The following is a 12,207-nucleotide window of genomic DNA, read 5'->3' on the forward strand; positions in this document are numbered from 1 at the left end:
GCATACTAAAAAGAAATAGATCAATCCTAGGTGACAGCTTTACCATTAACAGCAACCAGAAACGAAACACCTAGTAGTAACCTTAGACCAACAATTGCTTATTTAAATAATGCTTAATCTGTGGCGAAGAAAGGAGTACAAGTGACAAAGACCTGATACAGGTTCTTCATAATCAAAGTCTCGGGGCAGAAACAAAACTGATACTGGTACTCCACAAGTCAGTAACGTTGCCTCCATTTAAGTGGTTAAATTACAAGTTCTTCCCTGGAGCTTAAGAGCATTCCCAATTACGAGAATCACGATGTTACACAAGGAGCTTGACAACACTACTCGAGACTACAATGAAGAAGGTAGCACACTGACATATCGACAAAATTGAGTCTACATCTACATCTACATCCCTACTCCGCAAGCCACCTGACGGTGTGTAGCGGAGGGTATCTTGAGTAGCTCTATCAGTTCTCCCTTCTATTCCAGTCTCGTATTGTTCGTGGAGAGAAAGATTGTGTGTATGCCTCTGTGTGGGCTCTAATCTCTCTGATTTTATCCTCATGGTCTCTTCGCGAGATCAATATACTGCTTGACTCCTCGGTGAAGGTATGTTCTAGAAACTTCAACAAAAGCCCGTAACAAGCTACTGAGCGTCTCTCCAGCAGAGTCTTCCACTGGAGTTTATCTATCATCTCCGTAACACTTTCGCGATTACTAAATGATCCTGTAACGAAGCGCGCTGCTCTCCGTTGGATCTTCTCCATCTCTTCTATCAACCCTATCTGGTACGCATCCCACACTGCTAAGCAGTATTCAAGCAGTGGGCGAACATGCGTACTGTAACCTACTTCCTTTGTTTTCGGATTGCATTTCCTTAGGATTCTTCCAATGAAACTCAGTCTGGTATCTGCTTTACCGACGATCAACTTAATATGATCATTCCATTGTAAACCACTCCTAATGCCTACTCTCAGATAATTTATGGAATTAATTGCTTCCAGCTGCTGACCTGCTATACTGTAGCTATATGATAAGGGATCTTTCTTTCTATGTATTCGCAGCACATTACACTTGTCCACATTGAGATTCAATTGCCATTCCCTGCACCATGCGTCAATTCACTGCAGATCCTCCTGCATTTCAGTACAATTTTCCAATGTTACAACCTGACGATATACCACAGCATCATCTGCAAAAAGCCTCAGTGAACTTCCGGTGTTATCCACAAGGTCATTTATGTATATTGTGAATAGCAACGGTCCTACGACACTCCCCTGCGTCACACGTGAAATCACTCTTACTTCAGAAGACTTCTTTCCATTGAGAATGACATTCTGCGTTCTGTTATCTAGGAACTCTTCAATCCAATCACACAATTGGTCTGATAGCCCATATGCTCTTACTTTGTTCATACGAGACCACTACGAGGTGACACCAACGGGCTCAGATAAATTGGAACAGCAAAACCTCAATAATGGCATAGGCAGCCAATAGCATCATCAGTGCCGGAATACTCTAGACGTCCACTTCTAAGCAACAGTCTAGATATCTCAAAAGTCTCCATCAGTAGAAGAAACTGTAAACAGTCCTGTGGACCAAATTATCAGACCATACCTCTCAAGCCAATGACAGCAATCAAACACCAATCCGGGTAGACCATCATGCTGGTGGCACTGCATTTAAATAAATACAGTGCAAAAAACAGAGAGAGTCGAGCGGAGCAGTCCCGCAGTGTCATCGAGTCCAGGAAGATCTATGTCGCTACTAAATGAGACATGTGCTGTATCGCTGCGAATTGTAATTCATGTTTCTCATAGTCTGAAACAGAAACATAAAGTAGAAGAGAACAACGTTCGTTAGCGTTTCTTTTCTTTTCTTTTCTTTTTTGTTTTCTCACGCATTGCTCCCAGACTCTACATCTTAAAATATTTAGTGGGGCAGATTAATAAAGTGTGTCAAGCGTGGCTAAAAGCCATAAAAGCAAAACTTGTCGGCAGCAGCGGCGGCCGACGTAATGGCGTCGTTTCGAGTCGGCGGGCACAGTCTTTTAGGGGGCGTCCGGCGCTCGCCAGAAATATGGAGGCCACTTCTCATCGGGCGAGCGCAAACAGTTCTCCGGAGCACACACGTAAACACGCGGGCACACACAAGGGGAGAAGTTAAGCTAACTGAAACTGCGAGTGGTTTCACCCGCATCTCGACAGCGTATCTCTGCTACTTGCCAAAGCATCTCTCTTCTCTCTCTGTGTCGCCCTTTCTCCCTCCCGTTGTCTGCCTCCCTCTCTCTCACACCATTCTCTGTCCAGACTAAAACGGGGACTCCAAGCGCTGCCAGGAAACGCAAACATTTTCTCGCGCATACATTCGCGGCGCCTCTGTCTCTTTTGTTAGGAAATGCGAGTTTTGCGATGGTTTTTAGATAGTGACGTAGTATTTCAGGGAACGAAGGTGACCATTTATATTATTTGAAGTTTGTTTTCGTCCTACTATGTTAGTGGTTCCTAATTTTACTGAGACCATTAGCCCTAAGTGCAATCAGATATTAGCTTGTACTCCTCTCCCCACCCATAATCTTTAGAAGGAAAAACAATTTTACTTGAACACTGTCAATGTTAAAATTACGAAAGAGGACATATATTTGGCTTCAGCTGTTTTTTGTTAAACCACGAACTAGTGAGGCGATGACACAATTGGTACAGCTTATTTCCAACAATTTTTTTATACAATAAGTAGACAGTTCTCGGGCGTTGCGAATGTTACCGAAAATTGCTACTCAAGAAAGAAACGTAACTATCACATTGAGAGTAGAGACTTGCTACAAAATATTATTCCTCTGGCATCACTTCTCTTCCTAGTGACATTACTTTCACCCACACACTGCACTCTCATTCAGAATAAACCAAATTAAAATGTGTTCACGATACCCAGGCCTACTGTTTGTAAATGGCTTTCTGAACTGCCAAACTGAAAAACTTGGGGCTGACAATATTTAATGTCAAACCCCTGCCACCAACAACAATAATAATATAATAATAATAGTACAGTGTAGGCTTTATGGCAGTGTAGTAGACATTATATATTTACTGTTCTATTTAAAAAATGGCTCTGAGCACTATGGGACTTAACATCTGAGGTCATCAGCCCCGTAGAACTTAGAACTGAAACGTCCTCTTTGAACAATTATACAAGACTGTGCTTAAACTGACACACAATATTTTTTGCGCAACGCAAATCTTTCAAAAACCCCTACAAAAGAATGGCCCTGACTAACATTAACCTACACCTTTCACAAATCACTTATCTCACAAAAATCTTCGTTACTCGAACTACTGCAATACAGCGAGCGCAACTACTGCCAGCTAAATAAAGGATTCAAACTACGGAAGGCACTAACTACTGATAGGCATAGTTAGCAAATGAAAGATTTTAATTGAGAACAAACAATGTATTTACCTTAATAGTCATAATATATATATATCAGTTCATGACATCCATTCTTACAAATTTCAAAACTCCGCCATCTCTCTCCCCACGTCCACCACTGCTGGCGGCTCACCTCCAACTGCGCAACGCTACGCGCCGCTAACAGCCAACTGCCCAACGCTACAATGGCGAGTATTACAACAATGCCAACCAGCCACTGACTGCACACAGCACAGCCAGTGATTTTCATACGGAGCGCTACGTGGCGTTACCAATAAGAAAACCTAAACAGCCTACTTACAGAACTACTTAAACCTAAATAACGTAAGGACATCACACACATCCATGCCCGAGGCAGGATTCGAACCTGCGAACGTAGCGGTAGCGCGGTTCCAGACTGAAGCGCCTAGAACCGCTCGGCCACTTCAGCCGGCGCTCTATTTTCAATTACTTCTTTTATTTATAGGAAAAATCCTCTTCAGTTTCCAATAAGTTCTCAATTTATTCCACGACCGGTTTCGAACCATAAAGCTTCATCTTCAGGCGCTACCTACTGGGAACAAGAGGATGGGCTACAGGCGTACACGTACTATGGGGTTGACATACCAGAAGAAATTATCGTCGGAAGGTATGACTCGGCATACAGAAAATTCAAAACAAACTTAGGTGAAATTAAAAGTAAGGGTGGCAATTTCAAGAGAGCAATGGGAATTAGAATGTTAAACGCAGAGAGGAGAGCGGGTAGGTGGACAGAGTATACTGAGAGCCTTTTGTCTGGTGATGTGATGGAAGAAACTGGAGTCGGTATCGACTACTGGCCTTATAGGCGTCCAAGTGGAAAAACTATAACCACAAAAGGGACTAGCTGTAGATTAAGTACCGCAGAACGGGCACTTACCATAATTACTGCCATTCTGAATGGCGAACAACCTAGTATGCACGTATATGCTTACATATAAACCAGCTGTCTTCCGTAAGAGTCGTCACGCGCATTTCCTCTTTCGTTTTTTATGGAGTGAGCCAGCCCAAGTAAATACCGCTCATCGCTCAGTGTCGACAGAAAGTGTCGGTTTGTTACTCTTACAAACGAAATGATATTTAAAAAGGGATTTTACGTGCTCAGTCTAGTGAGATATTCATTTTGTCGACATGCATTAACAGGGATATTAAAACACGAAGAGTAACAAGTACTCCAACAACGACAGCACCGCCCTAGCCTCCACTGATGCTGCAGCCATGCAGTAGTGTGTTCAGTCGCTATTAGATCACTGGTTATTCTTCGTGTTTTACTGTCCGTGTTAACGCATATCGATAAAATGAATATCGCAATAGACTATCTCGGACCGCTATATCGATTGGGCCCGTAAATTTCCGCTTCAAAGATAATTTTGTTTGTAACAGGAAATAGATCGGCGCTTTGCGTCTACGCTGGGTGTCATACGAAAGACTTCATGAGCCGTATTTGTTCGGGCCGATTACAGCTACACACTGCAAACACTAAATATGGAGTATCTGCTGAAACACCAGAGAAAATGCGCCTGATGACCATTAGGAGAGACATCCTGTACATATAAACAATTCTTCAACGCAATGACAACTGGCAATAACTTATATGGATACGGTGTCTGTTCTTTCGCACATTGATGACCTGCAGCCGTCTAGAACGAAATTGGAATTATATATTAATATCTTCAGCTGCTGACGGGCGTTGATATTAATCAACAGGAACAGGTGAAAATGTGTGACCCAACCGGCACTCGTAGCCGGGATCTCCTGCTTACATGGCAATCACTCAATCCATCCAAGCCACCGTATATAAGTATATAGTTCTGGCAATACCGGCCATGACCTTCTTCTTCCGTGCGGATACACACATATCACCCGAACTCTTACAGGACTTAGTAAGAATGTCTTCCACGAGTAATGAGTGTGTTGGGTTGGGACACTACGAATGCAGTGTGTGGACATGTAAGGTGACAATGTGGGTCTCGCGGGAAGCGTGCGTGAGAAAGTCCCTGCAGTCGCACTATCCTATGTGCCCTCGGTGGCTAAGATGGAAAGAGTGTCTGCCATGTAAGCATAAGATACAGGATTCGAGGCCCGGTTGGGGCACACATTTTCGCCTGTCCCCGTTGACATATATCAACGCTCGTCAGCAGCTGAATGTATTAATATATAATTCCAATTACAGACAATAATAGATGCCTGGATTCTAATAAGTTGTGCATGTACTTTAAAAAGAAATTAAAAACAGTCACAACTGCCATAAAGTATTTATTTCAATGCTTGCCGGTTTCAGTCTGAATGTGATCATCCTCAGACTCTAATTTATATCATGATGATAGTTGGCGGCGGTGAACCGAGCAGGTGCTATGATTCCACGAACATCGACTGGAGTCATAGCTCCTGCTCCGTTCACTGCCTCGCCTACAGAAATGGTAGAAAGGGTCTGAGGATCGTCACACTCTAATCTAAACCGGTAAGCATTTACAAAAATGTTTCATTGCGGTCGAGACAGTTTGTAACCCATTTTAAGGTGTTTAACCAGACCACTGTTTCTTCACAAGAAATGTTATCAAAAACCACTATTTGTGCATGTATCCCCGAAAAATTGGTCATAACTTAACACATAAAAGTTGTTTAACGTTCGGGCAGCAGGGCTGCAAACATTATAAACTAAATGAAAATCCGAGCCAGAAACACAGCAAACAACGCTGAAAGAGCAAATGTCAGCTAAGATCAGTCTTCCAACGACCATAAACGTAAAGACAGAAGTCACTTCTCTATGGTGGGCAGAAAAGCTTCTACAGGAATGTATTTTCTTCGACGCTTCGTTTGAGAACGAAATAGGCAATGGCTAACGTTTTACACACATCTTGCGTCGGTCCGTCACTAGCCCCACCCCCCCTCTACCCCTCCACCCCCAATCCATCAAACTATAACATTTTCAGACCGAAGTCCCTTCAGATGTAGTATAACGAGTGCCGCTCCTCTAGCAGGCCGGAAGGTGAAAGCATAGACCTCGTGTATCTCAAGTTCACAAAAGACAGACAAGTACATCAGGCGTCACAACAAAACACAAGAAACACATTGATGTGTCTTCAGCGAAGCATTTGAATCACGATTGCTAATAATTTTCAGATAGACTGAAATCCACTAAGCGAGGAACACATTCTGCGTGACCGAGAATGCCCACGTAGCACTCTTAAATCAGGAAGGAGGGTCATTCTACGCACTCTAGCGTGACGTGATAACAACTGTTGCTAAGTTATAAAAAGGAAAGACACAAATATAACACAGCGAAGGCTTCTATCGACAGCAGGTTGCCGAGGCATTAATCGGCTTAACTCCACCTCGAAAAAACACCGAGAGTAAGAGAGAGAGACAGAGACAGAGACAGAGACAGAGACAGACAACTTGTTACGGAGCTCCCGCAGCCTTACAAAGACATTGAAAATGACCAGGTTTAACCTGACTTATAAGAACGTGATGAGTTCTAACGAAGAGGTTAACTAGACTGAAAATTATAGCAACCTTGCAAGGTCCAGCGAAACGTAGCAGCAGTTTACTGGATTTCATCACTCTGGCTTTGGGCCCTAAAATTTTTAATACAGACTACAACGTGAATTAAGAGGGTAAGCAAACATTAGACTAGGAACAGCTGCTGTACGGGTATCATGAATAGCCGAATTAAAGGTAAAATTTAACCAAGATATGGACTTATCCCACTTAGTTTGAGAATGACAATTGAAAACGCACAGTACGGATTTAAGATTACGGTTAACCCGTTTTGGGAAGGAAGGGTGCGGATAACAGTGAATTAGGATAATATGATATATAGCATTCATAAATCACAAGTTTGTAAACTCCCTAGACGCAAAAGCAGGGTCGTTATCATTAGGAACCTAGGAGAAACAAAATGGAAAGAAACAGTAGGGAATGTTGAATAATCATTCCCGTTGCCATCCCTTTACTGGGTAAAAGCCACTCAAAACGGGAAAAAAATGGACAAAAGTAAATACATATCTACTATCCTTTTCCGTATGACTCAAATATGCACATCACCTTTTCCATGCGCTGATCCTCATGGTTTGAATGGAGAAGAGCACGATGAGCATTAGGATTAAGCCTAGCAGCCTTACAGGCCTCAAACTCGTTGATCAGTTTCCTTCGTCTGTATTTAATGTAGACCCGGTAAGGTGTTTCTTACTTCTCGTTATGGTTTTATAGATTGCCAAATGTCCTCCAAGCAAGGATTCTGAGAATACCGCAAATTGTCAGGGACGAGTTCCTTGGACAAACAAGGACCATTGTAACAGATGCAGTTTTATTAAATTGGTAACACTGAATTTGTTCACAGCGAGGAGACTTTATTTAAGACCGTCTCACCCTGATCCAGAACAACATACCGCTAGTATGATAATGTGTGACGCACTTGAAGGTCTAGTATACATTTAACTTTACCAACATCTAAAGATGGTTAACAAATATGAAACAGGTTGCATATATTAAGAATCGTGATTTGTACAGTTTCCTACAAATATTTTTAGTCATCGGTCAGTTCACGAGAACGGCATGTGTAGTGGAACACGTATTTGTTTCTATCAACCCGTCCCTTCTTCTTGCGATGTTTTCCCCATAGAATACAGAAAACTAACAGACATCCTGAAGCCTTGATTAAATACTGTGTGGTCTATATCGTTATTTTCCTATGGCATGAAACTATGGAAATACAAAGGAGTTGACATTGTTTCGCCCAACATTGTAATTATTGGATAAAATAGTTTTGCTATAGCAAAATGTTAATCTCGTTCTCTTAATCTGCGACCTGATATTAGTAATGAATGAGAAGAGAACTATTTCGCCATCTAAGACCCGTTATCAACTCATTATCTTCTGAAATTTAATCATCGTTTACATATTGCAGTTCTCTCACATTACAGAACGACTGAAGCTAATAAACGTTGTGATATTCATTGTCGTCTGTAACACAAGTCTTGTTAGCATTTTTTTGAGGAGTGTTGCACCATCACGACGGATGTAATCTTAAAAAAATTATAAAAATAAAAATCAACTATTGCTGCTTACATAGTACGAACATTTAACAATTCAGTTCAAGAGAGGGAAGAGGAGAAAGAGAGAGAGAGAGAGAGAGAGAGAGAGAGAAATCGATTGACTGTGTCACACGAATGGCAGAAAGTGTACTAAACAATTTTCATTGACTTGATAGTGACTAAGACCAAGTAACTGTTGGAACGCCATATTGGCTCCAAATCGACGTAGTTCTGATCCTGCAGATTTTTCCGAGACAGGAAAATCGGAAACGGTACTGTACTATTATTCATGGAGATGCAAGAATGAAGAAATGTTTTTGATTCGTCAACCGTTGTAGTTTTCAAAGGATAATATCAAGTCTGAATTTCTCTTGGGAAGGAGTCGACCATTGGGAGATCGTAAAATTATTCAGATGTGGAAACGTTCACTGCGCGTTTCATGAGCATGTGAGCAATGATCAGAAGTGTAGCTTTATGGGAACTTTAAACTGTCTTCATTTTTATTCATTCGCAAGGAGATAATTATACATCACTATCGGCCTATCTCTGTGGCCGAACGGTAAAATATTAAGTACATAAACGTTCCACGTGATACAGCCCTCTAGTGAAAACCATACAAAAATCCTTAATGTAGTCCCTGATTTAGCTTTCACATACTGACAGAAAAACGTGGCAGGGACTCTGTTGTATGATGTGTATAGATAATTTTTGTTCTTAGTTCTCTAGTTGCCTATTGTATTTGACTTGCAGATGTTGCAGTATGTTTGAAAACGATAACATCTGTAATACCTTTATTACTTTTAAAACTTTATGTTGCATTTTTACCATTTACGTTGTGTACTAATGTCATTTGGCACCTATAAGTGACGAAGAGAATACGTGCAGCGGTGTCCCAAGCAGCATCTTACTCGTCAGCCACTCGCAATGGATGTTATCTCTTGTGCATTTTCCAGCGTTAAGCGTCATTTTAAATATTCCATTGCATTTTAGGTAATTCTGTTCGCTGTCACAATCTGATTAAATTCACAAGAGCAAATCTTCCCCGTTTCAGAAAGCAACACAAAATTTCCATTTAAATCAGCCTCTCGTTGTAAAAGAACGGTGCTTTATCCCCTCCCTTTGCGAGAGATAATGGAAAACGATAAGCGTAACACGACTTCGTCGCTATCGAGTGACACTATCACAGCTTCCAACTCACGTTTACTAGTTGGCGATGCGTAGTTTGCTGGGATTGCCACTTGTTGTTATTGTCCATTAGCTACAATAGAGCTGAATTGAGCCACAGCATCACCAAGGATGAAATACCGTATGTACCTGCATGCAAATGAGGAATAGAAATTTTCAAGCAATTCTTCATTCTATTAGCGCTAGTTTAGAGTAATCTATGGGGTGATGGAAACGGCGTGAATTTCATTATTATGAGGAAAGCATAAACCAGAGCACTGTCGATGTAGATAATAATTTTGTTATCTGACTATTGGCACACATAGGCCTTTCACAATTTCGTGATCAATGAACAGAGCACTTTCATCGACCATGCACTTCTATGTAAGTTTGTAGGCTTTCGTTGCTGTTGTCATTGAAGGTAAATCAGATGTTACATCGCGTTATGTAAACTTTCTTTTGCACGATCAACGTTGCGACAACAGTTCTTGGATCTTCTTCAGGATCTACTGATGTACAGCTAACTGTGAACAATGGAAGATACTGAAGAAGATTGCTGCAGAGCTGCCGAAACGTTGATCGTGTAGAAGAAATTGAACATGATGCCGCGTAACACCAAAGAAGATTTTCGTAATAGTAAAGAACAACCGCAATCAGCCACATATGGTGAGTTTTGAATTGTTTTCGAAAATTCGCTGTGTCAAAATGTTTCTGCTAATGTGCTCTTTAGTAGAAAGTGCGTATTTGTATATAAACATTCTCCACATTTTTTGTCATGATGCCATGGTTAAAGATGAGGCTTGCGGTGAAGGTCGAGGGGAGTTGTCCGAGACTACAAGGAGCGTTCAATAAGTAATACAATACATTTTTTGCTGAAACTACACTACTGGCCATTAAAATTGCTACACCACGAAAATGACGTGCTACAGACGCGAAATTTAACCGACAGGAAGAAGATGCTGTGATACGCAAATGATTAGCTTTTCAGAACATTCACACGAGGTTGGCGCCGATGGCGACACCTACAACGTGCTGACATGAGGATAGTTTCCAACCGATTTCTCATACACAAACAGCAGTTGACCGGCGTTGCCTGCTGAAAAGTTGTTGTGATGCCTCGCGTAAGGAGGAGAAATGCGTACCATCACGTTTCCGACTTTGATATAGGTCGGATTGTAGCCTATCGTGATTGCGGTTTGTCGTATCGCAACGTTGCTGCTCGCGTTGGTTGAGATCCAACGACTGTTAGCAGAGTATGGAATTGGTGGGTTCAGGAGGGTAATACGGAACGCCGTGCTGGATCCCAACGGCCTCGTATCACTAGCAGTCGAGATGACAGGCATCTTATCTGCATGGCTGTAACGGATCGTGCAGCCAAGTCTCGATCCCAGAGTCATCAGATGGGGACGTTTGCTAGGCAACAACCATCTGCACGAACAGTTCGACGATGCAGCAGCGTGGACTATCAGCTCGGAGACCATGGCTGCAGTTACACTTGACGCTGCATCACAGACAGGAGCGCCTGCGATGTTGTACTCAACGACGAACCTGTGTGCACGAATGGCAAAACGTCATTTTTTCGGATGAGTCCAGGTTCTGTTTACAGCATCATGATGGTCGCATCCGTGTTTGGCGACATCGCGATGAACGCACATTGGAAGCGTGTATTCGTGGCACCCGGCGTGATGGTATGGGGTGCCACTGGTTACACGGTTGGGTCACCTCTTGTTCGCACTGAGAGCACTTTGAACAGTGGACGTTACATTTCAGATGTGTTACGACCCGTGGCTCTACCCTTCATTCGATCCCTGCGAAACCGTACAGTTCAGCAGAATAATGCACGAGCGCATGTTGCAGGTCCTGTACCGGCCTTTCTGGATACCGAAAATGTTCGACTAATGCGCTGGCCAGCACATTCTCCAGGTCTCTCAGCAATTGAAAACGTCTGATCAATGGTTGCCGAGCAACTGGCTCGTCACAATACGCCAGTTACTACTCTTGATGAACTGTGGTTACGTGTTGAAGCTGCATGGGCAGCTGTACCTGTACACGCCATCCAAGCTCTGTTTGACTCAATGCCCAGGCGTATCAAGGCCGTTATAACTGCGAGAGGGGGTTGTTCTGGGTACTGATTTCTCAGGATCTACGCACCCAAACTGCGTGAAAATGTAATCACATGTCAGTTCTAGTATAATATATTTGTCCAATTAATAGCTGTTTATCATCTGCATTAATTCTTGGTGTAGCAGTTTTAGTGGCCAGTAGTGTAGTTTGGTTTTATAAGGATTTCAATATACAATATCATTCCCCACTCTTCTGGCTAGAAAGCCCTGTTTTTCAACATAACATCCCTGTAATGCGACGGCCTTACAACCACCTTACTGGGAGGTCCTGTATGCCCACATAGTACCACTCTAGTAGTCGACGTAGGAGCCAACATCTTCGTGCATCAGTAACCTCCTCACCATCCACGTACTGATTCCAGCGGAATGCATTCTTCATTGGGCCAAACAGGTGGAAGTCGGAAGGTCCGAGATTGGGGCCGTAGGATGAATGAAGAAGAACAGTCCAGTGA

The sequence above is a fragment of the Schistocerca gregaria genome, chromosome 4 (genome assembly GCF_023897955.1).
Source record: "Schistocerca gregaria isolate iqSchGreg1 chromosome 4, iqSchGreg1.2, whole genome shotgun sequence".
In the NCBI taxonomy this organism is placed as follows: Eukaryota; Metazoa; Arthropoda; class Insecta; order Orthoptera; family Acrididae; genus Schistocerca; species Schistocerca gregaria.